Source organism: Carassius carassius, chromosome 46, assembly GCF_963082965.1.
Source record: "Carassius carassius chromosome 46, fCarCar2.1, whole genome shotgun sequence".
Lineage (NCBI taxonomy): Eukaryota > Metazoa > Chordata > Actinopteri > Cypriniformes > Cyprinidae > Carassius > Carassius carassius.
The window spans coordinates 12052871-12076872 of record NC_081800.1 but is presented as its reverse complement, the minus strand read 5'-3'; the positions used below and the strand labels follow the sequence as shown (position 1 = coordinate 12076872).

General features: G+C 38.0%; 1 long non-coding RNA gene across 1 annotated transcript; it reads left to right on the top strand.

Moving 5' to 3' along the window:
- The first annotated feature begins 22708 nt into the window (after positions 1-22708).
- Positions 22709-23723, top strand: LOC132129691 (uncharacterized). The gene is made up of 3 exons (XR_009428562.1): positions 22709-23118; positions 23253-23321; positions 23396-23723. It is a non-coding gene; the product is annotated as an uncharacterized LOC132129691 (long non-coding RNA).
- Positions 23724-24002: the final 279 nt, after the last annotated feature.

The window sequence follows — 24002 nt, the reverse complement described above, 5'->3', positions numbered from 1 at the left end:
CCGTTGAAAAAAAAAATACAGCAGCTGTTCATTTAGCGACTCCTAGTGAGCGATACATGCTCATCAAGACACAAACATTTTTCTAGAACTCACACTTTGCATTCAGTTAACAGATCCATACAAATCATGCATGAAATAGAAGTTTATAAAGTCAAACGATAGCTTTATGTGCTTTACAGATGAAATGGAAGCTTCAGCCTAAGTTCTGCCAGGAAGACTCAATTACTTCGTCACTAATTACCTTCCTCATTATCCAATCACGTCTTTATACTTTGGTATAAAAGATCGTACTTACACATGCTTGAGTTCACAGATGCCGACGTGATAACAACCGCAGATTCCGACACGATTGTCCTTGCTCAAGCTGTCGCGTTTATTGATTTACTCGCTATAGTTAAGTTCGTGTCCTGCAAACTATAGCGAGTTCGACGTTCCTCTAAGATGTACACGAGATCCCTGGCTTGCTCCGTGTCGCGGTAATTATCTGCGGTCATTCGTGTCGGATGATATACAAACTTTGGCTTTTCTCGGCAGAGGACGTGAAACATTGGCGGAGTTCGCGTGCTTCCAGGGTTGCCAGGTTTTCTCAAAACCGTCTGTTACTACTAAAAAATAGCCCAATCGCGTTCAAAAGGGGGTCTCTCGAAGAATTCACATTCTAGGGGGCTATGTATGACATTATTGGGGTCACCTCAAACCCCGGACCGGAATAGCAACCCGCAGCAAAAAAAAAAACAAAAAAAAAAAAACACCGGTCTTGGCAACGCCGGTGCTTTCCGAGATGTCGCGTCAGTGCTGCTTGGGTCTCAACACCTGAAAGGATTTTGGTCTCAATCAACAAATATTTCATCCGTACGCAACACGTGAACCTGCACGAATGTCTCTCCGGATCAGCAGACAGAATCAAGGCTGCCGGTCTCTTTCGGCATCTCGCCTCCATTACTTCATCAATCTACAACATTATAAGTATAATTTTGTTCTATGCACTTGTGGCGTTCGGGCATTCTCTTTATTCTCTGCAAGGCTTTATGCTCACACGTTCAAGATAAAGCACTGGGCGTTTTGTGCTTGTTTATCTAGCAGACTCGCACTGCATAATTAAGATGTTGATCATAGTGCATGCAATGTTTTGGATAACTCCTTCGTAATTCGCCTTTTTCACACGCAACCGGAAACTACGTCACGCCGGGTAAACGGATTTCCGCCAGAGCTGATACTACGTGTTTTGAAAATGGAGCGGTATTTCACAACTTCTCTCTCGACACTGCCTCGACTCAGATTTGAGGATGTAGACAGAATTGTTGGACGGCACTCAACAGTTAAAGAAACAAGGCTGAGCAAGGGCTATAAATTCTTCGTTGAGGAATTTATTCACAAGTATCAAGGTAAGTTGACAACTATCTCTGGCGTTAGCACTTGCAACATTACGAAGCTATGAATTGCTAACCATTTTTATGTGTTCAGTCTCTAATGTTGTTGATCGCATGGTGGTAGTGAGAGCTAGGTGTTATCGATCTATGAGGAAAAATGAGGAGCCCCACACACTTGAGGTTATAATATGCCTGTTGGCTTATATGAGTTAGTCAGATCGTTCTGATATCAAGTTACTGCGGTTGCAGTATTTCTATTTTTATTTTAGTTTCACCTGTCTTAAGGTTTTCTTTGTTGGTTTTTAGTTATGTCTATTTCATTGCTTCTGCGGTTGCAGACTACAGCTGTAGTTCTTGCTTTTGCTGCTGTTTGCAGATTTCTATTAACAGCACTTAAAGGGATAGTTCACTTCAAAATGAAAATTCTGTCATCATATAACGGTACAATACTCACCCTCAAGTTGTTTCAAACCTGTATGAATTTATTTCTTCTGCTGAACACAAAGGAAGATATTTTGAAGAATGTCAGTAACTAAACAGTTTACTGGTCCCATTGACTTCCATAGTATTTTTTCTTTCCTACTATGGAAGTCGGCAGGAGCACTTAGTGGGTGTTGACAAATATGGCAACAAATACTATGAGGGCAACAGAAACTTTTTCAGTATTAATTTACATTTTGAAGTGAATTATCCCTTTAATGTAACTCACAGCATAAAATTACAAATAATTAGCTAAACTATCGTCTTCTCAAACAGGTTTCATTGGAGACAGAAGAGGTTGTTTGTATTTCTGCCTATATGTGCAGCTGGTAAAGGGTTGTGCAACCATCTGACAGCACTTTTGTATCAGACGGCCCACTATGTGCAGCTGAATTTGCAGTCTGTCCCACCACCACTGGCCTGCACGAGTGAACCACAGAGATGGCATCGTCCAAGAACACAGGCATGTATTTTTCCTTTTCTGCAATTGGTAAGAACACTATAGTATCAACTCAAACAAACAAGTACATGTTAACATCAAAGCATTATGGACTAATAATGCACAAGAGTGCAAATTAAGTAACAAAGGTATAAATAAACATCACCCAAGATTAATACAATCTGTTAACTGTTATTACTCATTATTATTTCATAGTGACTAAATGCATAAACTAATGTCAATATATTATATAACCTTATTATGAAGTGTTTCCAGAATACTTTAACACTGCATTTGTTTGTTTTATACTAAGGGAGTCCATCCAGAAGCAGTGAGTGAACTTGTTGTCCTGAAGCCAAAGTCAGTTGGGAAGACTGGAATCAAGTCTACCCTATACAGGGCTTACACAGGTAATACACAACACTGTATGAGTACACGTGTACTCAGCTACAACTTAATGTGTTCAAGACTAATAGTTTGTATTAATTTCTTTAGGTCCACTTCCAGATCCAGATGTCTTGGCTTCTGGTACAAAACTGAGTCAGATCCATCCCCGGCCTTTGCTGGCACACATACTAGAGGGCATGTCAAAAATAGAGTTGGTCCCCTCACAATTCGGTCCTGTGCCTCGTGGTAGTCCACTTTCATACCAATGTCCCCCTATAGCTGCAGATGTTCCTGTTGTTAATTTCCCCCCACTACCTGTGCTTGGCTATCAGCTTGGCTGTAATTTTAAATATGTGCCCACACACCATCAATCACTTCATCTGGAGTCTATAAAGGTTGTTACCCATTGTTCCGCTTGTCAGATTGAAGAGGCCACAAGACTACAGTCAAAATGTACTGCTTGGGGACAAATGCGGCAATCAAGGGTTACTGCAAGCAGGTTCAGGGAGGTTTGTCATGTACTGGGGGATTCAACTGGTCAGTCATTAGCGCTAAGAATCATCAAGGGTACGAGGCAGACAAGTGCTATGAAACGTGGCCTCGAACTTGAGCCAGATATTTTGAGAAAATATTCTGAGACAGCCAGTGTTAGTGTCCTACCATGTGGTTTTATTATCAATCCAGAAGCACCACATCTAGGAGCCAGTCCAGATGGACGAGTGTATGATCCATCTGAAACATTCCAATTTGGCCTAGTGGAGGTAAAAAGCACATCTGCTGATAACATTGCCCAGGTTCCATTTATGAAACTACAAAGAGGACAAGCCAAACTTAAAGAGACCCACAAGTACTACTGGCAGGTTCAAGGCCAGCTTGCAGTGACTGGTCTACAGTGGTGTGACTTTGTGACTGACACAAAATCAGATTTCACAATACAGAGGATCTGGCGAGATGATGCCTTCATAGCATCAATGAAAGACAAGCTAGACATGTACTATTATAGTGTTTATATGAATGTGTATCTTTCAGTGTTATGAACAGGACAGTTTCTGTTCATTTTCTGACCTTTGGATTTATTCTTATAATGGTATATATACCCACATTTATGTACAGAATGGTGAATACATGCTTATCTTTTTAATTTGATCTTGTGTAATATATGTGATTATATGTATGCATACACATTTACTAATTCTATATGTATTTATATTGTGTGAATAAAAATGAACAACAGAACTGAGTTGACATTTGTTTTTAATGAATTCTTATTAAAAAAAGCATTTTGTTGTCAACTATTTCATTGTGTCTGTCAAATTATTTTCAGGAAACTTAGTATAAACAATGACAATATACATTTGATCAAATGTTACAGTACAAAGTAAAAAAATAAAAACAATTTATTTAATTATGTTACCATTAAACATTTAAAGTATCACTACTATTGTAAAAATTAACCTCAGTGTAAATATCTCATATTTATTATATTATACATATATACTTGTATACATTTACTCCTCAAGAAACATTGGTCCCTGGTAATTAATCATAAAACAGCAATTATGCCAGATCTGATTGATGCTTCCTGACAAGGTGAGTGGCACAACAGAATCCCAAATGTGCTTTTCCTTGACCCTTCGAATGACCCTTTCCACCAGAATTCTGAGGCATGCAATGGCCTGTGTTTTTTCACAGTCCTGTTTGCTGAACTGCTTAGCACGTTTGAAAGGTGGAATGATCAGTCTAGCACTAACACTGGAGAGCATATCCTCGATTGTGAACCCCTTGTCTGCCATGACCTCATCTCCAGGTTCAAGCAGGTCCAAAATGCCGGACTTCTTTGTGATCTCTTTGTCGGAGATTGAACCTGTGTAAAGCTGGGAGATGAAAGTCATTGCACCACACGGAGCTACTCCAACCAGACCTTTAAATGTTGTAGTGCTCTTGTAGCTGGAGAAGATCTCTGAGTGGAGTGTCAGAGATGTGGGGCTCTCACAGCGGATTTCTGTGCAATCCAGGATGACTCGCAGGTTTGGACAGAACAAACTGTACTTATTTGGCATGGAGAAGCATATTTGTTGCCTGGACATCCAAATAGGTACTGAACCCAACACAAAGAACAGGTAGTTAGCCCAGGTGATAATGGCCCTGCTCACTGTGGCCACGCTTACCCCGAAAATGTCGGCGATTACTTGTTCCTTCAGTCCAGCAGCTACCCGACAGGAATACATGAACAGTTCATCTATGAGCTGGATCTTCCGTGCAGGGCTAGGGCTTGGGAAGGCTTCCTGTGACATCCTCTGTGCCTTAGTCCAGTACACAAGATTGCTGGCAGATGGGCAAACAGATTCCCAGAACACCTGGAAAACTTCCTGTGAGGGAAACTTTGTGTAATATTTCATTGTGTGATCAGAAACACAAAATCTGCTCATTGTTGTTTGTTTCTCTAATGACATTTTCTGCAGCCTAGCCTCCAGGTCTTCAATGTACTGCAGAGCCTCATCTAATGCACCTATAAAAATGTAAAATAGTATAGTTAGCAACTAATTACGTATATTTGTATATACATATACACACACACATGTATGTATATATATATATATATATATATACACACACACACTATATATACATATATATATATATATATATATATATATATATATATATAGTGTGTGTGTGTGTGTGTGTGTATATATATATATATATATATATATATATACATACATGTGTGCGTGTATGTATACACACGTATATATATATACACACACACACACATACATATATATATATGTATGTGTGTGTGTGTGTATATATATATATATATATATATATATATATATATATATATATATATATATACACACACACAGTCTACACTGTTATCACCGAAATACACAAGCAAAAGTCAACATTAGTGCTTACCAGCAGGTGGGCGTGCCGCGTAGTCATGTTCCTCAATATGACTGGATTCATTGGATGCATCTTCTGTGACCACCGGCTGCTCCTGAACACGTACATCCGCGCCAAGTCGAACGGCAGATCTCTCAAAAGCTGATAGTCTTTGAGGGAGTACATAGAAATTATTCCAAGGGAAACGACTGGGAATGGCACCGACTTTTAGCCGCGAACTTCCTGGAATGTAGTCGTCAGCGGTAAAATGCTGACTGCAGACATACGTGCTGCCTCTCCGAATGACGAACGTAGACCCTTCATCCCGTCTAATAGCGATGACCCATTTCTTTTTTTGGTCTTGGTTCATTGGAAACCCGTGAAAACTCAAATAAGGTTGTTTTTGCTTAGAATTGCTGCACTGAGGGACGCTACAGCAACACCTATTCTTGGTCTCGGCCATTGTTGTTGTCACCGGAAGTAAGTTTACCCGGCGTTGGTGAGCACCGGAAACACAAAACCCGGAAGTGTGAAAAAGGCTTATGAGACATTTTAAGACTTGTAATAAAAGCTACAATCTTTTATACTGATAAGGATTGTTTGAATTTCTGGAGAAAAAAAAAAAAAAAGCTTCGTCTAGCGCACTTAAGATTGTTGTTTTAATCCTATGCTATCTTTGTTTATTCAGTCATTGTTTCATTTTGTCTATTCCTGGATGCTTCGTTCTGGAACAGGATTCTATGGCTGCAGATGCAGAGAACCGCTGCTCTCATCTCATCTTTACATGGCTTACTCTCGGACTAGCGCCATTATGAACACTGGATCTATCAAACTGATGCGTATATGGACCCTTTCATTTGAGTCGTAGGTAAGATTCGGCTCAGTAGGCATCTTAAGTCCATGTGACACGGAGTTGCTGCTGACTTTATTTCAGCGTAGCGACATATCTCCAGTTTAAACCGATTATTAATTAGTGGGCATGGTTTGTTTGCGCTCCTGGTCTCCGTCTCACTCATAGCAAACTAACGGCTGGAGGGGTGTGTTAAGGAGGTTCTGCACATGCTGTCAACCTGACGTCATCAGAAAAACTATGCATTACAGAGTGGAATGTTCAGATTTCGATAAAGATTACGAAGACAAACAATGATTGTTACATCAAGATTAGCAATGTGTGCTAGTATGTTTAAGTCAAGTTCGATTTTATGCGGACTTTCAGCTGCAATCTAGGCTTGTTTATTTCGCGCATCAACTGGTGTTGGTTCATTCTGTCTCATACCATCGACTTCAATCTTACTCGGCTGTTGCGGCCTTCACATTACACTTTCAGACAGCCGTGCCCCTCAGTCAACCCGGATCCTTCAATCTGCCCTCCGTTAGCAGACATAATACTAAACTAAACAACCTGCTTATGTCAGCTAGAAATCACATCTCTAAATGCGTCGCTCCCTCTACACCCAAGCCTACACGTCTGCATGGTCCGCTTCTAATGTTTTTCCTTCCAAATCTCCGTTTTACCTTTTCTAATTTCGACCGTTTGCTCCTTCTCGTCTTTTAATTTTAAAAATCGCAATCTTAAAATTTCTCTATTCGCAGACTCCTTGCCGGCATCCAATTCTACGCTAAGTTTTATAAATCCTAATTTTCAAAGCCTTTTCTGGATATTCCGTTCGATTACTACTTAAGGGGTTAGCTAAATCTCCCAACAAAATTAAAGACAAAGACAAACATCTGCTATTACCATGCCATATTGCAAAAATTGATTACTTCCATCAGCTATGGCCTCCCTTCTAAATATCACAATATTCTCTCGAGGCAGCGTTCATCTGCCTTCTACGGGTCTATGCGTCCAGGGGAATTCACTTCAGGAACTAATTCGATCCTGCTCGTGGCATTCCTTTTCCGATCTACGATTCAGACCTAAATTCTTCACACTCTTCCTTAAGCACTCCAAACCGATGCGCAAGGTTCTGGTGCTACCTTAACAATTTCAAAAATCAATAATTCTGTCCCTTCTCGGCCACGGTGGAATTCCTTAAAATCCGGCCTAGAACTTCTAAAAACGCACCGCTCTTTACTCTACCTAACGGAGCACCCGTTTCCAAGGCTGTTTTAGAACTCACTTAACCGCTGTTCTCAAGCTGCAGTCTATCCCCCTCTCTCTATACCAGCAATTCAGAATTTGGCCAGCTACTTCAGCAGCTGAACGAGGAATCTCTACGTCCGCTATTAAGATCATGGGCAGATGGTCTTCCTCCGTGTTCGAATCATACATCAGACCTGACCATTCTCGAAGCTCAGCAAGCTCTCCTGATAGAAATCAGGTAAATTCATGCAATTACTGGTGGTGGTGTTACTAGCGGTATTTAATAATAATATTAAAAACAAAAAACCCAAAAAAAACCACACTATCTGTATGGTCTATCGAGGCCTGTCTGTGTCTGCCTATCGTGGCTGTCTGCGTCCAGCCTATCGTGGCTATTTCTGTACGGCCTATCGAGGCCTGTCTGTGTCTGCCTATCGTGGCTTTTTCTGTATGGTTTATCAAGGCCTGTACATGTCTGAAATAAAACTTGCATATATTAAAAAAAAACAAAAAAAAAAAACAGGCATATGAGGTTAATCTAACGTCATCATACTGATCATGCTAACTCTCTTTTTATCTTCCAGGAACCTTAGGATTCACAACTGGTTTGTATACTTTCATCTATTTATTTTGGGGGGAAGGCTGGCCCGTCTGGTGGTTTCATAATCCACCTATTTTGGGGGTCGGCTGCACCCCTGCCTTTGTCTTCAGGCAGGAAATGCAGGTCCACTACCCTTGGATTACGAACCATGGACGGGGCCTTCCACCAAAGAAATTTATAATTATGCTTGCCGAGTTGTCAATAAATGCATGCTTCGTACATTTTATCTCCCGAGTCTTTCTGGTAGAACTTGAAGTCTTTATTCATTCTAGATGTTCAATAATAGATAATCTTTGGCTCGATAATACAAGTTCATGATCCGATTAGTGAACAGGTGATTCTTTTGAGTCAATCTTTTAAAATAATCATTTATTTTGTTTAACGAAACCAGTGTGGAAACTAATGGTTCACAAACTGGATAGATCTGAGGTGCAGGGCTCGGAAAATCGTTAGTCCCGGGTCTATTGTGTTTTCCAGTCCGATGGGCTATCGTGAATAGTTTTGTAAAATTCCTAACTTGCTTTGCGTTGTTCACTCGCTTGATGGGGTGAAACAGATCGTAGTTGATTGTTTGCACTGGTTTCTAAATATTGCTGATTCAAGCGTTTTAAACAATTCGCGCACGTTCGGAGCTTGCGCTCACTCATTCAAAGCAAGCGCTGCGAGCAGCATTTCAGACAATGTGCATACAGAGAATGAATTCATCTTTCGCGTATCGTAACTTCTGAATGAACACATACACACACAATTATCTCAAAATAATTGTCTCTGCAAGTATTCTCGTAAACACATCTGTTATGTTTTAAGTGAACGTATACAGTGGCCTGCTGCTCAGAGAAATTCGCTGTACCGGATAAATCTCTCTCTCTCTCTCTGTTATTTAGACAACGTTAAAGGGGGCGTGTTTCAAGATACGCAATGGAGTAGACCAAACTAAACAGGGAGGGAGGGCAAAACACTCATCCAAACTCATTTTGCTTCATTAAAATGGTGGTTTTGCTGGCTTTGGTTGCAATACTCTCAGGGCCAGCTTTGCCGACAGGCGACACAGGCGGCCGCCTGGGGCGCCATCTGCTGGACGGGGCGCAAAATTGCTTAATTAAATTTATGTATTTAAGTTACACTTAGTTAATTAAATTTATGTATCGTATTATGAAAGCTGCGCACACGCAGTACACTTTTACTGTGCACTGTCCACACACTGCTTGTATTTGTCCATTTCTTTTACTAGATTTACAATCCTAAAAAACGACTGAGTCCCTCTGACAGGCAGCTGTCAAACTCACGCGCGTTGCTCAGCAACCGGGAGTGGCGCGAAAACATCTGACAGCTGGTTTTAGCGCTTTAAATGATGGGGTAAAAGCCCCCCCCCCCACCCCTTGGCGGTTGTAGGCTATAAATGATCATTATTTATATATATATATATATATATATATATATATATATATATATATATATATATATATCTTTTATGATGAAATGAACACCCAAGCCATCGGGATCGGCTTTCCGAAAAGAAAAACGGGCCCAAAGCAGAGGTAACTTATGTAGACTATATCATCAAGCTCACAGCCTACCCGGAGAAGATAAAGACGAGGATGACCAACAACTTTTTACACCTTAACAGTAAATAAAATGCATTATTATTATTATTATTATATAAATTATTAATCATTAATAATATTAATCATTATTATTATATATCTCTCTCGCCTTGGGCACCAAATAACCTAGAGCCGGCCCTGAATACTCTTATCGCATTGTTGCACTTTGCTGACTCGGCATCCACTTTTATAAAGTGTAGCCACACTTTAGACCTCTTTTTGAGAAAAAACAACTAAACTTGTGTTATGTGACTGCGAGTATCTTCAGAAATCCTCCCCGTCCTTACAATTTAGGTCCTTACATGCACGTATGCTACAAGCTCACACAGACACAGCCGCTTGGCAAAAAAAAAAAACCCCGGCCGCTTGGCTTTTGGAACCGAAATTTGGCACCGAAAGAAATAATTTTTCGATACTCGTATCGAAGTTTTTCGTTCGATACCATAAAGGCATCGTAGTTCGGAACCCAGCCCTAGAACCAAAGTTATCTTCACCAAATGCTCTCTAGTGTACAAAACAAGGAACAAAAAAGCCTTCCAGAGGCTTTAAAGGCAATAAAATCGAAACAAGATTTTCCAACATCCACCGCACAGACCTCAACAACAACAAATCAATCTATTCCACCTTGACAAACCAAGGTAGACTATCTATCCCACCGCCTTGAGGCAGGAGCAGGACCATATCCTATGCTTTATCTGAAACCCAATTCCCCTCCTCCAAACAAGATAAATGAGAGGCATGAGATGAGGCTTCGGTGGGGCTGTTTGCAGGTTGGTTATGGGCAGACTGTTCTGTCATAATTAGAGCTCTATAGACTTCACTGTGCTGCTGCTCTGTGAATCTGTCTGAGATTGAATGGAGTCCTGAAACAGGAATGCATCTTTTACTTTGCACCCTATTATTGCTCTATCATGTTTTAGCATGCACCCTTTTGCCTCAGTATCACGCTTTAGTAGCTTAAACTATTAGTGTTGTATTGACTGGATAATACTTCATGCATCCTGAATCATGTTTGAGTATATAAACTATTAGCATTGCGTCATGCTTTAGTATACAGATTATTAATATTGCATAATACTTTAGTGTGCATCCTCATGCTTTAATATACAAACTATTAGCACTGTATTATAACTAAGTATATAAGCTTTTAGCACTATCATTCTTTAGTATACAAATTATTAGCAGTGGGTCATACAGTAGTATGCACTCTTTATAATGCTTTAGAATACAAGCTATATATAATGCTTTAATATTCAAACTATTAGCATCACATCGTACTGTAGTATGCATCCTGTATCATGCTTTAGTATATAAACTTTTAGCACTGTATCATTCTTTAGTATGCACCCTTAATCATGCTTTAGTATACAAAACTTTTGCAATATATCTTGCTGTAGTATAAAAACTACAGTATTAAAATTGCTTTAGCAAATTACTAAATTATGATTTAGTATTACTATTAGCACTGTTTCACACTTGTATATGAAACATCATTCTTCATTAATATTCACTTCTTGCTTTAACATGCTTAATATAAACACTTTTTGCATTGAATGATGATTTAGTATTCATCTTTATACCCATTGATTTAGCAGATTGATAGCTGAAGAGCAGAAGTTGAGGTCAAGTTGGCAAAATCATTTGGTTTTAGTATGTGAATGTGGTCATCTTTAGAAACATGTTTCATGAAAGTATGTCAATTTAAAAAGTTTGTATTTGATTTGTAAAGAATCATGAAAAGCATGCTATGGAAAAAAGGCAAATCATCTTTGCTGTTCAGCCAGCTGTTCAGACTGATGGAAACCATCTGTGAAGATCTGAGACAAAATCAGGCTTCCATGCACACAAGAGCAGGCCTGTGTGATAATCACAATGCTTAATACCATCTGAATATGCAGATTAACAGGAAGATGCTCTGAAGGTTTCTGAGAGGTTTAGATTGTGCTCGCACACAGCCGTCTGGCTGAGAGAAGATAAGTTGGCCATAATTCTGACGAGACGCCTCTCGTTTTTGGCATCCACAACAGCCACAATTTATTCTGAGCCTTGGCTTTTAGGACCACATGAAAAACTAATTCCCATTGAAAATCTCCTGCCAAATACCCCACAAAACCTGCTCATACACGATCTAGCAAGCCTTTTGTAACAGATCTAAAGCATCCAGGAATGATGCATAATGCTTTTTATATGCAATCAAGGTCACTTTAATGATCATCATTTCCAAATAACCTTGAGCAGCGAGCCTATCGTAAAGCCATGACCAGATTACCAGCACGTCTGATGGATAATGAATAATTATAGCTCCAGGCCTGGATAATTATTGTCGGTTTTGATATGTGAGATGAGTGTCAATGGATGGATATGAAAATCGACATGCTGCTTGATCTCATAGACTGTCTGGACGGGTGTTCTGGTCTGCTGATAAGTCTTTCATTACGACACCCTCTCGCCCCTGGAGTCTTCATCCTCCCCTGCTCATGCTCCCCTCCCCCCGACGGTGTCCTCACTTAAAATAGAGCTACACACAGACTGGACCTGACCAGACTGACAGCTGAGAAATAGGGAGAGCGGGAGAAGAGAGGGAGAGAGAAGAGAAATGAACTACCACTAGATAAGTGCACAAAGCATCACACATCCTTTTGTACTTAAAGAGCTTAAGTCGTGTTGCTTTGAGCTTTGAGGTCATCTATATGCCAGTGTTCACACCAAGAACGATAACTATAAAGATAACCTTTTAAAGATAACTTTTAAAGATAACGTTTTTTCATCTGTCACTTTAAATGCTTGAGCTCTTTAAAATTGGTGGATTTTGATTGGCTGCCGATGTTTTTATTATTCATCGGCTAGAGAAAATTTGTATTTAAATTGATTCCAACTATATTATTTTTTTGTGCTTTTAACAATATAGTCGTGGTAAATAATAATAAAAAAAGATTAACTATTTCTTTAGCATTGTTATCCTTGGTGTGAACAGGCCTTCAATTTTGATTAAATTCACTTTTAGCACATGTAAAATATAAGGTTTTATTATTATTTTTTTTTTTCAGACAAAAAATATTCTTGAATGGTCTTCCACTTATGGATCTGTCAAAATTTCCCTTCAATAAATGTGCTCTAGAATGAGAATGTCCCGCCCTAATACCACCTGCTTTTGACTAGCACTAGCTAATACAAATAATACTTCATCCCTTTGTCTCTGGAAATGCTTACTTTCTTACTATACAGTAGGCAAGGCAAGTTTATTTATATAGCACATTTCGTACACAATGGTAATTCAAAGTGATTTACATAAAAGAAAGTTAAATAATCATGAAGTGACAGTAAGTGAAAAAGCATGTAAAAACAGTCCAAATTCATAGTATTGAAAAAACAGTAGATAAAGACTTCATGATTTGTGAATGACAGTTATGTGAAAGTGACCAGGTGAATTTTAATCATCACACTGATTTATTAATCGCGATTAGGTTAGTTTCAAACCTGCAATTTTGTGCTAAAACAGTGCTTGTCAAGCTTTAAAGCACAGAAGATATTTGGAAGAATGATGGTAATAGTATAGAAAATAATACTATGGAAGACAATGGCTATCAGCAACTGTTTGGTTACTAACATTCTTCAAAATATCTTCTTTTATGTTCAACAGAAGAAAACAAATTCATACAGAATACATGCAAGTTTGAAAAGTCATTCAACCCCAAGCAAGCAAGTAATTTCTGTCCAGAGATCTTACAATTTGTTTATTGTAAGAGACTAACATTATTGGTGCCACCAACCAAGCCGAACGGACCAGATCATTCGTAAAAGGATTTCCTCTCTCATTTCACTCCTCAGTCAACAACGTGAGGCAGGACAGTAAGAGGGGGCTTATTCTTTGCCAGGAATTTGGCATACACTAACAAAGAATTATCTCCAAAAATTTGCAAACAAAAATGTCCACTTTTTTTCATGCATTACACTTGATCTTTCAAATGTCATCAAAACTCATAGCTTTACATCAAAAAAGTTATTGAACTTGATCGAACCGAGTGCAGAGCCCATAGGCATGCAGCTCGTCAGGGGAAGTGGCTGGTGAAGTTGAGTGTGCTGGAGGAATCACATGGCTAACTTAAGTGTACTCGCTCTTTCTCCTAACCTCAGCACTGCTGCCAGCTCTCTAGCCAAGCGAGACAGATCACTCCCTGCAAACACTAGTAGAGGGAAAATGGGAGAAAAACAAAAATTGGGGGTAATACGAGGGATTCAGTGAATGGGATAATACAGCATTTTAAGATGGTTGGAGAGGAACTTTGAGATAAGACTCAAGACATTCCCTTATTCAGGACATACTCGTATCGTCTATCATGAGCAACAAAAAGGACAGACAAAGGAATGTATTACATTGCTGCTTATTGCGTCACATTTTTTGGATGAGGGGAGGTGTTACGTCAAAATATTTTGATATTTTGGAATGGATGAAGCATGAGACAATGTATTTCACATTAGATGCAACAAGCCTGTTTTCCCCTCACACGCTACCTCTGTTGGTAGCATTGAGCGTCTTAGAAGGACCCAGTGAATAGTAATGAACTAAGCTTGTGTGTCTATTCGACAGAGCAGAAGAAGGGGGAAGAGGTGGGGGCTGTGCAGTGTGTGTTTTGCAGGGAGAGCTGTGAGAATAAGGCAGAGGGATGCAGAGGAGAATGGAGACAGCCTTCCCATTCCTCTGCTCCTCCCCTCTCACTTCTGCTTTTCCCTGAAAGAGGGAAGGGAGTTCTGAAGATGTACTACTGAATTCTTATGTAATCCAAAAAAAAAAAAAAATTGTCCTCTTTCCCTTGAGTTTCTTGACAAGGGTCTGCCAGGTTTCTTTGAAAAGCGGCACTGAAGATGTACTACTGAATTTTGTGATATCAATTTTTTCCGGCTGATTTTTCACCAGTTTCTCAGCGAAGATATGTCGGAATTCTGTAAAACAACACGTTTCAGAGATTTCAGAGATAGTTTGAAATAAAGAGAGAAAGAAGCAAAATGAATTCACCTTAGAGAGGCAGAGCACCTGCACAGAGACCCTTGCTGCTCTGTGCTCCTCTACCCACCTAAAGGGACACCAGAAAGGAAAAGACTGTGGAAGAAACATAATGTTTGGTAAGAATAATTTTTCATTTATTATACACACACACACACACACACACACACGCACACGCACGCACACACACACACACACACACACATATATATATATATATATATATATATATATATATATATATATATATATATATATATATATATATAATTTAAATGTTAAATATATATTAATATAACGCATCTACATATATAGTAAATTTATACATAATTGAAACTTATCGTAATATTCTTTTGAATATTTTATGTATTATTTAATATCTGTATTATTTCTATATTTTTATTTTTATTTATAATTAATATTTTTTTACAAATGAATATGTATTATTTATGACATTTTTATATTGTATATTAATGTTTATGTAATAAGTTTTATACATATATATATATAGTGTATATATAGTGTTCCTGTAGCTCAAGTGGTAGAGCATTGTGTTAGCAAGCAAGAGAGCAAGAGAGTGTTAGAAAGCAATATATATATATATATAGTTTTGTCACAATTAAAATTTTAATGTCATTGAAATGTGTAGTTTGCTACGCTTTGTTCTCAACAGTTGGTAGAACGATGGAGAATCTGCCCCCCTCCTCATGAAATGTCACCCGATCAGTCTTTCTTTCTCACCCCTAGACTTAAATGTTGTGCCCTTAAACAGGTGTTGATCTCTCTGTTGGAAAGCTGATAAACACATTTGTGTTCAGATGAGAGAATTCACCTAAATAGGGTTTCTGGGGTATGAAGAGTGAAGCATGCGTTGTCTGTGTAACTTAAATAGCAGTTGTAGTGTTGAGAAGTGGGGGACACACTTTCCTCTGCGTGCTCTCCATCTAAGAGGCAACGGCTCAGAGCCAAAACTGAAGCACAAGGACTCATTGAAGAAAGTAAGAAAGAGGCTTGGTTAAAGATGGGGCCCGTTCTCACCCTTGTTTCATATTTCATTGTGCCATTTAAAAATGTTTGAATTCCTTTGTTGTTTTCTTTCATGTCACAGAAACATAGTAACCAAATTTAAAACAATTCGATTTTTCATGCTTTCTCTGTCCCATTTTTTTCACAACATATGCAGCAGGTTTCCCATTCCTTCATCCTCAGTCTGGTGAGCTATTCATTTGTTTTATATGTTTAATTTTTTAAGCATCCTTTATTATGTCTTTTTAATACATACTCAAACAATGAGTGTGCTTTATGTTACATTAAAAATTTCCATTTGACCGAGCACTGTAATGTTTTTGTCTAATTAGCTTTTCATGGGATGTGATTTCTATAATGATTTGGAAGCGACTCCAATCAGAGATATCGTAAGAGCCTCTAAACACACAGTTTTGCTGTGTTGCACAAGCTTGGCATAATGATCATTAGTGCATGTGTCTGTTATAATGTGAGTAATTAGAGTTATATCTAATGCATAAACCTGAATCACTTCAATAAACTCCCTGGAATGAGTAAGGCTGAGGCTTAATTATAATGCATGTGAAACAAGCCCGTCAGATTACAGTTGTATTTCTATATCTGCCACACAAGTTATTCTTGACAACATTTTAATTGGCTAGGTTTGCTGCTTGATTAAAGCTGTCACATACAAGATATAAAAACAGAGCCATGGTACTGTGATTTACTGCAGTTGTTACTGTTGCCATTAGTTATTCTATTTGAATTAGTGTCTCTGAATAAGCATCAGAAACAGGGAGACAGCCTTGACTGCCAGAGACTTAATGAGCTCACACATGCACATTGTTGCTCATATCAGTGAAAGTGTGGAGTATGTATTTGATATTCAAAATATAAATTGTACCACCACACTAGTGACTGGGAACCACAACTTAAAATTCTTTATTTTCTTACATTTGAATCAAAAGGATGAATACGATTATTTTCAATATGGAACAATGTTTTAATTTTTTTTTAAATTTTAGTATTATTTACAACTCTTTAGCTCAGTGATTTTATACAGAGCCCCGCACATGACATGCAAGAAAAAATAAATAAATTGTGTGCACGATTTACTAATTCATTCCCTCGATTTACTATTGCATTCCCTCGATTTGCTAAATCGTGCACAGGATTTAATAAATTGAGGGAACGAATTAGTAAATCGTGGGCACAATTTATAAATCGAGTGAACGAAACAGTAAATAGATGGAACGCAATAGTAATCGTGTGCACATTTTAGTACATTGAGGGAATGAATTAGTAAATCGTACACACGATTTAGCTTACTATTTTTTCCTGCATGCCATCTGTAATTTTAGTACCTCAACTTAAACTTATTTTATTCCAGTTAGTGGCCAGAGTCACATTTTTTATTTATTTATTTAAGATTTGTATGTTTTTCATCAAACATTTATGTTTCTTTATTTTAGCCTTTAGCAATTAATGAAAATAATTTGAATAGTTTTAGTTAAAAATAAGAACATTTTGAATAGGTTTACATGTAGTGTTGGGAATGTTACTTTGGAAATGTATTAGGTTACACATTCAAATGTAATAATAAGTAGTGTAACTATTTCAATTACTTCATTAAAGTAATGTAACTGATTATATTTGATTACTTTTTGATTACTTTTCTAAATTTCTAATGAATTTGTTCAATTGTTAATTATTTTCAATCATTTAAAGCAGGCAGCATTAAACTTACAGTAATGCTCAACACTGATTACTGTCGTTCTTTCAAAATCCTTCTTTACTTGAATTAATATTATAAGAATTTAACTTTAAAGCACAGTCACCACAAAATCAGACTTTAGCACCTATTTTTTTAGTTTGAGATCATTCAGATATTTTTTTTCAGCACTGGGATGCATTTTTATCACTCGCCATGGTGGCAACTCTCAGACAGGTTGTAACCTAAAAAGCTTTCAGCAGCAATGTGGACTGATGTAACTGGCAGACGTGGTGCGCTGCAAATTCAATCAATAATACTAATAAAAAGCATTAAAACATCATCGCTTTACTTAACAAACTTTAAATGGCAGGAGGCATTGTGCACATCAAAAACAGGCAAAGCAACAAATTAATATTATTCAACATATCCTAGCTTTTAGAAAATGTTCATATGTAACCCCTCTTTGTAACTGTTAAAAGCAATTTATAGTTCATATGCTCCAAATAAGAAAAAATAGTGCTGTTCTGTAGCTAAAATTTGCGATTGCTAGCCTATGTTCCTCCAATTATCAATCTGTTCTAGTCTATTTGGAGAGACACTTTCATCACATCCAGAGAGGGGTTTCTATTCGAAGTGTAATGCTCAGATAATGAGGTAGGAAGATATGCAATGGCAGTATGAATATTGTTTGTAATGTGTTGTCATGACACATACAGGTCTTTTCCCCATTCTGACCACACTGTGTTGTCAGAATACATTAGGCTATGAATATAAATGTTAATCAAATATTAATCAGCTCTGATACACAGTGGAATTGATGACGTGTATACTCTCTCTATAATCAGCTCTTTGCCAGATATTTATGAAGATGAAAGGGCAGAGACGACCAGTGTGTGTGTGTGTGTGTGTGTGTGAGAGAGAGAGAGAGAGACGCAGAGAGAAATGCAACCATCAAAGCAGGCAATCTGCAACACACAATATGAGATTCACAGAAAATAAGCAACTGTTTTATTCTGAACTAATAAATGTTGTGGAAATATGATGCTAGCATTCATATACATATTTGTTTTGCCAGCATCTTTAGTCTTTTGTCATTTAACTGTCGCAGTCAAATATTGACAACTGCGCAGATGTTTAGACCCCTCAGCACAAATGCGAGACTGACGTTGCCTTTATAGAGCAGTTCAATAAACAAGAAGAAAATACTGAATAAATTACATTTTAGACACCAGTTGGTTTGTCTGTATTTTGCCCTGCAAAATAGTCCCAAAGAAAGCAACAGCTTGCTTATATTACACAGTATTGACATTGCTGAACGAATCAGTGTTTAAACTAATCAGTTGAGAAAATGATTCAATGACTCAGTCGTAAAGAGTCATTTGTTTCATTCCTTAATGAATAATTATTTTGAAAGAATCAGTTGATTGCATGAATTAGTCTCAGCCTCAGACGTCACTCCCACAGACTGTTGGCCAAACGTCTGATGCATATGGCACAAAAAAGTAGAAACACTTCAGGAGTTTTGAAGTCATCGGATTGGTTGAATTATACAGGATTTCCAGGAGTGTGTGTCGCGTTCTTTAACATTCTTCCTGGAAACAAAAATACCATGCACCAAACCCCTCATGAAAGAAGATAGCCGTCATGTTTACAACTGTTGAAGAGTTGTTTGTTTCCTTCCTGGATTGAACCGTTGCTGAATTCTTAAAAACATACCCTGTGTCCCAATGTTCATACTATCCATCCTAAAAAAGTATGTGATATTAGAATAAGTGTGTCCCAAAGCATGTTGAAAAGTGTATGCCAAAAGTACTGGATGGTATACTATTTCAGGTCAATATCTAAAGCATGCATCTGTGCACACTCTAATGGCTAATTCATGAGTTCACGCTTACAATATAATTAGCTGAGGTATAGTATGCGTATTTGGCGTGCTGTCCGGGGAAGGGCTCAGAGCTCGGGAATGGCCCGAACCTACCCCCCCCTTCCATTACTATTATAAGTGAACTCGATGGGGTGGAGGAGGGATGCTGATAAACCGTCAATGGACAGAGGTAAGTCAGTGAAATTTATACTGTGGTATTGATTACTTGATTGTGGTCCACCTGTGTTGATTAGGCTAAGTATCTGACGCGCTCCTCCCGAATCTTGTAAATAGAACATCATTAATACCCACAATCCATTACGCTTTGACGAATTATTCAGTTGAGAACTACAAACACAAATAAAAAGCTGTAAAAAAAAAAGTACAAACATGGTGGATGTACGCGACCGACGGTAGAGAGTAGAGAGGTTTAGATAAAGGGGTTTGAGTTACTAATAATCAACATTTAACCTGGTAAAGAAAAATTTATTTAATGTTATCTGTGTTATATTTCATCTGCAACAGCAATGTAAAATTTTAAAAACATCTGTTTGGTTGTTAAATTTAAACGCATCATTATGCATAAAATATGAGCAGAGTTCTCCGCATAAAGATCTACAGCTGGCAGATCAATGAGCTACTTCCTTTCACTCCAGTATGGTAAGAAGTTAAATGAAATGAATATGGAGGATGTTAACTGTGACAAGATGATTGACAGTTGACAGGGCAGTTTACAATGACAGGGTGCATGCAACTCTGTGACAGAGCGGACGTGATAGTATGTCCCAAAGCTTGTCTGCTCTTCTTCTAGACACTCAATAGTGTGTACTTTTTCCACCCAAAAGTACATACTTTAAGGGCGTAGAATAAGTAGGCACATTGGGGTGCAGCAAGTCACTTGACGCCACCCACTAGATATAAAGTGCAGAAAGAGTCACTCTGAAATATACACTACTAACGCATAGCCTATCTGGATTGCTTAGCAAATAATTTTAATGCACTTTTTTTTATTATAATAATTTTAAGCATAAATTCTAATATGAAGAACATTAACATTAGCAATCATTTTTGGTGTTTCTTTTGGGATTTAAAAAAAAACTATTTGTGTGAATAAATTACAGCACCAAGCACAGAGCTCAAAAGCATTTCATTAGAGTCTGAACGGCAAGTTTGCTTAACTGTTTATGCATAGATTGTGTTTAATTAATCTGCTAAACTCCCTTGAGCTGTGATGTAAAAAGTCTTTTGTCAGAGGCAGAAAGTCAGCTACTTCTGGAGTCTAATTGTAAATTGAATGTTTACATAATCCCCTCAGCATTCACCAGGGCCACTGTGGAAATCACAAAAGCCTTTTGATTAGTGCTGTACCTTTTTATTTCTTGGCATTGTTACAGTGTTTCATCAAAGATTGTTTAGAATGTCCTTGGAGACTGATGCACAAAAACACATCTCGCTACTTAAAGGGTTAGTTCACCAAAAAATTAAATTACTCACCCTGAAGTCATCCTAGGTGTATATGACTTTCTTCTTTCAGATAAATCCAGTTGGAGTTATTTAAAAAATGGTCTTTGATCTTTCAAGCCGTTTGATGCAACTCAGCGGGTGTTGCACTCCATCGGTCTATGAGAAGTTTAATATAAAGCCCATCCATTGAAAAAAAGTGTCTCACATGGCTCCAGGGGGTGAACAAAGGCCTCCTGTAGCGAATCGATGCATTTTTGTAAGAAAAATTTCCATATTAAAAACATTATAATCACTTAAATCTAGCTTGTGCTCACAGTTGTAAACAAAGCAGTTTTGGGGGAATGATGTATGAGGTCAGCTTTGTGCATGCGCCGCTCAGAAGTGACGCACGCGGAAACAAAGCAGAGAGATCAAAACAAAACAACATTACCTAATTAAAAGTACAAAATGATGATTGTGGGAGGATTTAGATTTAAGCAAAGAGAAGACTGGTTTTCCTTCGCTAAAGTAAGTAAACTTTGCTTCCTTTGCTCCTGTTAACAAACATTGGTTTTCACAAGACTCACTGGCACATGCACAAAGCTGACCTTATACGTCATTCCTCCTGAACTGCTTCCATTTTACAACTGTGAGCACAAGCTAGATTAAGTTTTGAACATGGATAATTTTTCTTATAAAAAAGCATCGATTCGCTACAGGTGGCCTTTGTCCACTACAATCCCCACCCCCCGGAGCCATGCGAGATTTTTTTTTTTTAATGGATGAGCTTTTCATTAAACTTCTCATGGACCAATGCGATGCAACACCAGCTGAGTTGCATCAAACAGCTTGAAATATCAAAGACAATTTTTTAAATAACATTTCTATGAAAGAAGAAAGTCATAAACACCTAGGATGACTTCAAGGTGAGTAATTTATGGGCTATTTTCATTTTTGGGTGAACTTACCCTTTATGTGTGATGAAGAATTCACAGAAGGTTTAGTGCAAGAAATAAAAAAAGAAACCCATACATAAATCAAGAGAAATCCCAGAATTCCCCCCAAAGAGAAACTTTGAAAAGAACAGTGAGATACACTTTAATCCTCCCAAGCCAGAAAAAAATGAATAATAATCTTTCTTTTGTTTAATTATTCAAGATGATGTGAGTCTTTTTTCCCCCTCTTTATTCTTCTCTGCAAACTGCAACTTGGCTCAAGTGGTTTAATAGAATCTGTTTAGTTGTGAAAAAAAAACAGTCAATTAATAAAAGAACGGAAACACAGCAAGTCTCAAGGTGGTTTCACCTCAGAACTAAACATGTAGCCTGTTTCAACTCAACACTACTGTGCTTTATGGCTTTCTATTCCTATGTGATTTTGATATGGTGACTCATGTAGGGTTCAAAGCCATTAGGTACAGAGTGGCTTATCAACAGTGAATATAATCAATCCAATTTATAGGCTATCCAGAGCCAGAGTTTAGGCACAAATGTCTGTTGAATGGACTGACATGGGCTATTAAACAGGACAGGAGAGCTGAGATGTTTCATTTTACAAGAATTACACAGCAACATAATAATGCCTAAATAGATAGCAGTGTTATTGTTTAACTGAGTGTCAGTTTTGAATGTTAAACATGCAATTTGCTGCTCCAGTCTCAGGCTGTATGGGTGAGCATTTGGGTGAAAGTATATTCACATTTGCCCTCCCTTGCATCATGGTTTCCTGGGAGAAGAGATGCATTCATTTGAGAATGACAGGAGAAGAAAATTAAACAAAAAAAAAAGATGAGAGAGAAACACTGAGAGACGGGTGGGTTTTTTTACTGTTGACAGATCCTTCTGGACTCTTGAAGCTTATTAAAGTGGCTTGAAGTACACGATAATTATTTTGCTAGAAGCCCTACAGAGTAATGTATCAGGCAGTATCAGTCTGGTGAATAACCAAAATACAGTCTATAGCCAGCATGGAATTGAAAACCTACAGTCTTTGAAGAATGAGAAAATGATTTGCAGTTTGCTGAAAGGCAGTTTTGAAGTAGGCATCTGACTTTAATCTGTAAAATACAGATTATATAATTCATATTTTTGCCTTGCCATCAGAAAACTGTAATTGTGCAGATCTCTGGAATAATTGATTCTTATTGCAGCAATGAATAGTTAAATTATTTTGTATGACCAATAAACTAGATAATTCACCATGGCAGCATACCAGATGGGCTTTTCGGCATGAAAATGGTAGTTGGAATCTTTTCTTCTCTTGTGTTAACATTCAAATAAAAAGTACATTGACTTCTGAACAATCTCTTATGAAAATTAACCATGGTTTTATTATAGTAAAATTATAGTAACAAGGTTTTTTTTTTTTGCAGGATTATTACCATTTGCATAACCACAGTATAGTGTGATAAAAGGATAGCCTAATAATGTACAGTCAGCAGGTCATTATCACGTTACATATCACGTTTGATTTAAATCTATTTTATGGTAAAAAAACCCCACAATATCTGTACAGTTCCCATTTCATTGAGGAAATGGCGGGAAAACATCTTACCAGTGATGTCATAAATCATCAGAGGACGTTGCATCAGAGTTGAAATACTAATCAGGTAAAGTGGTTTCAACAAGGCTTGTTTAAACCCATAAACAAGTCGCCATCTTAGCAGCAAAGAGCTGGTTTCTGGAACCACGCCCACCTAGCAAGACATTGGTGACAGCAGTGGCTATCCACCTGTCACTCAAGTGGCCACGCCCTTAATTATGCTGAACTTTAAAGCATAATATAATTTAAACGGATGAGTTATAAAGAAATTCACCCCCCTCACAGTTGTCATGAAGGGCAAAATTTGGGATTGATGGGATTGACTCCCTTTTGGAGCCAGCCTCTAGCGGCCAGTCAATGAATTGCAGTTTTAGTCATTTTCATGTTGGTTTCACAAGAGAGAGTGGGAGGTTCCCGCTTGTTTAAAGCACTTTGCCGCCAGTAGTGATGGAAAAAACTAAGCTTTTCGAAGCATTGAATCAACTAAACATTTTGGTTACGTATGTAACCACGGTTCCCTGAATAGGGAATGAGATGCTGCGGTGACATCAACGTATGGGAACACCTCTTGGTGTGACGA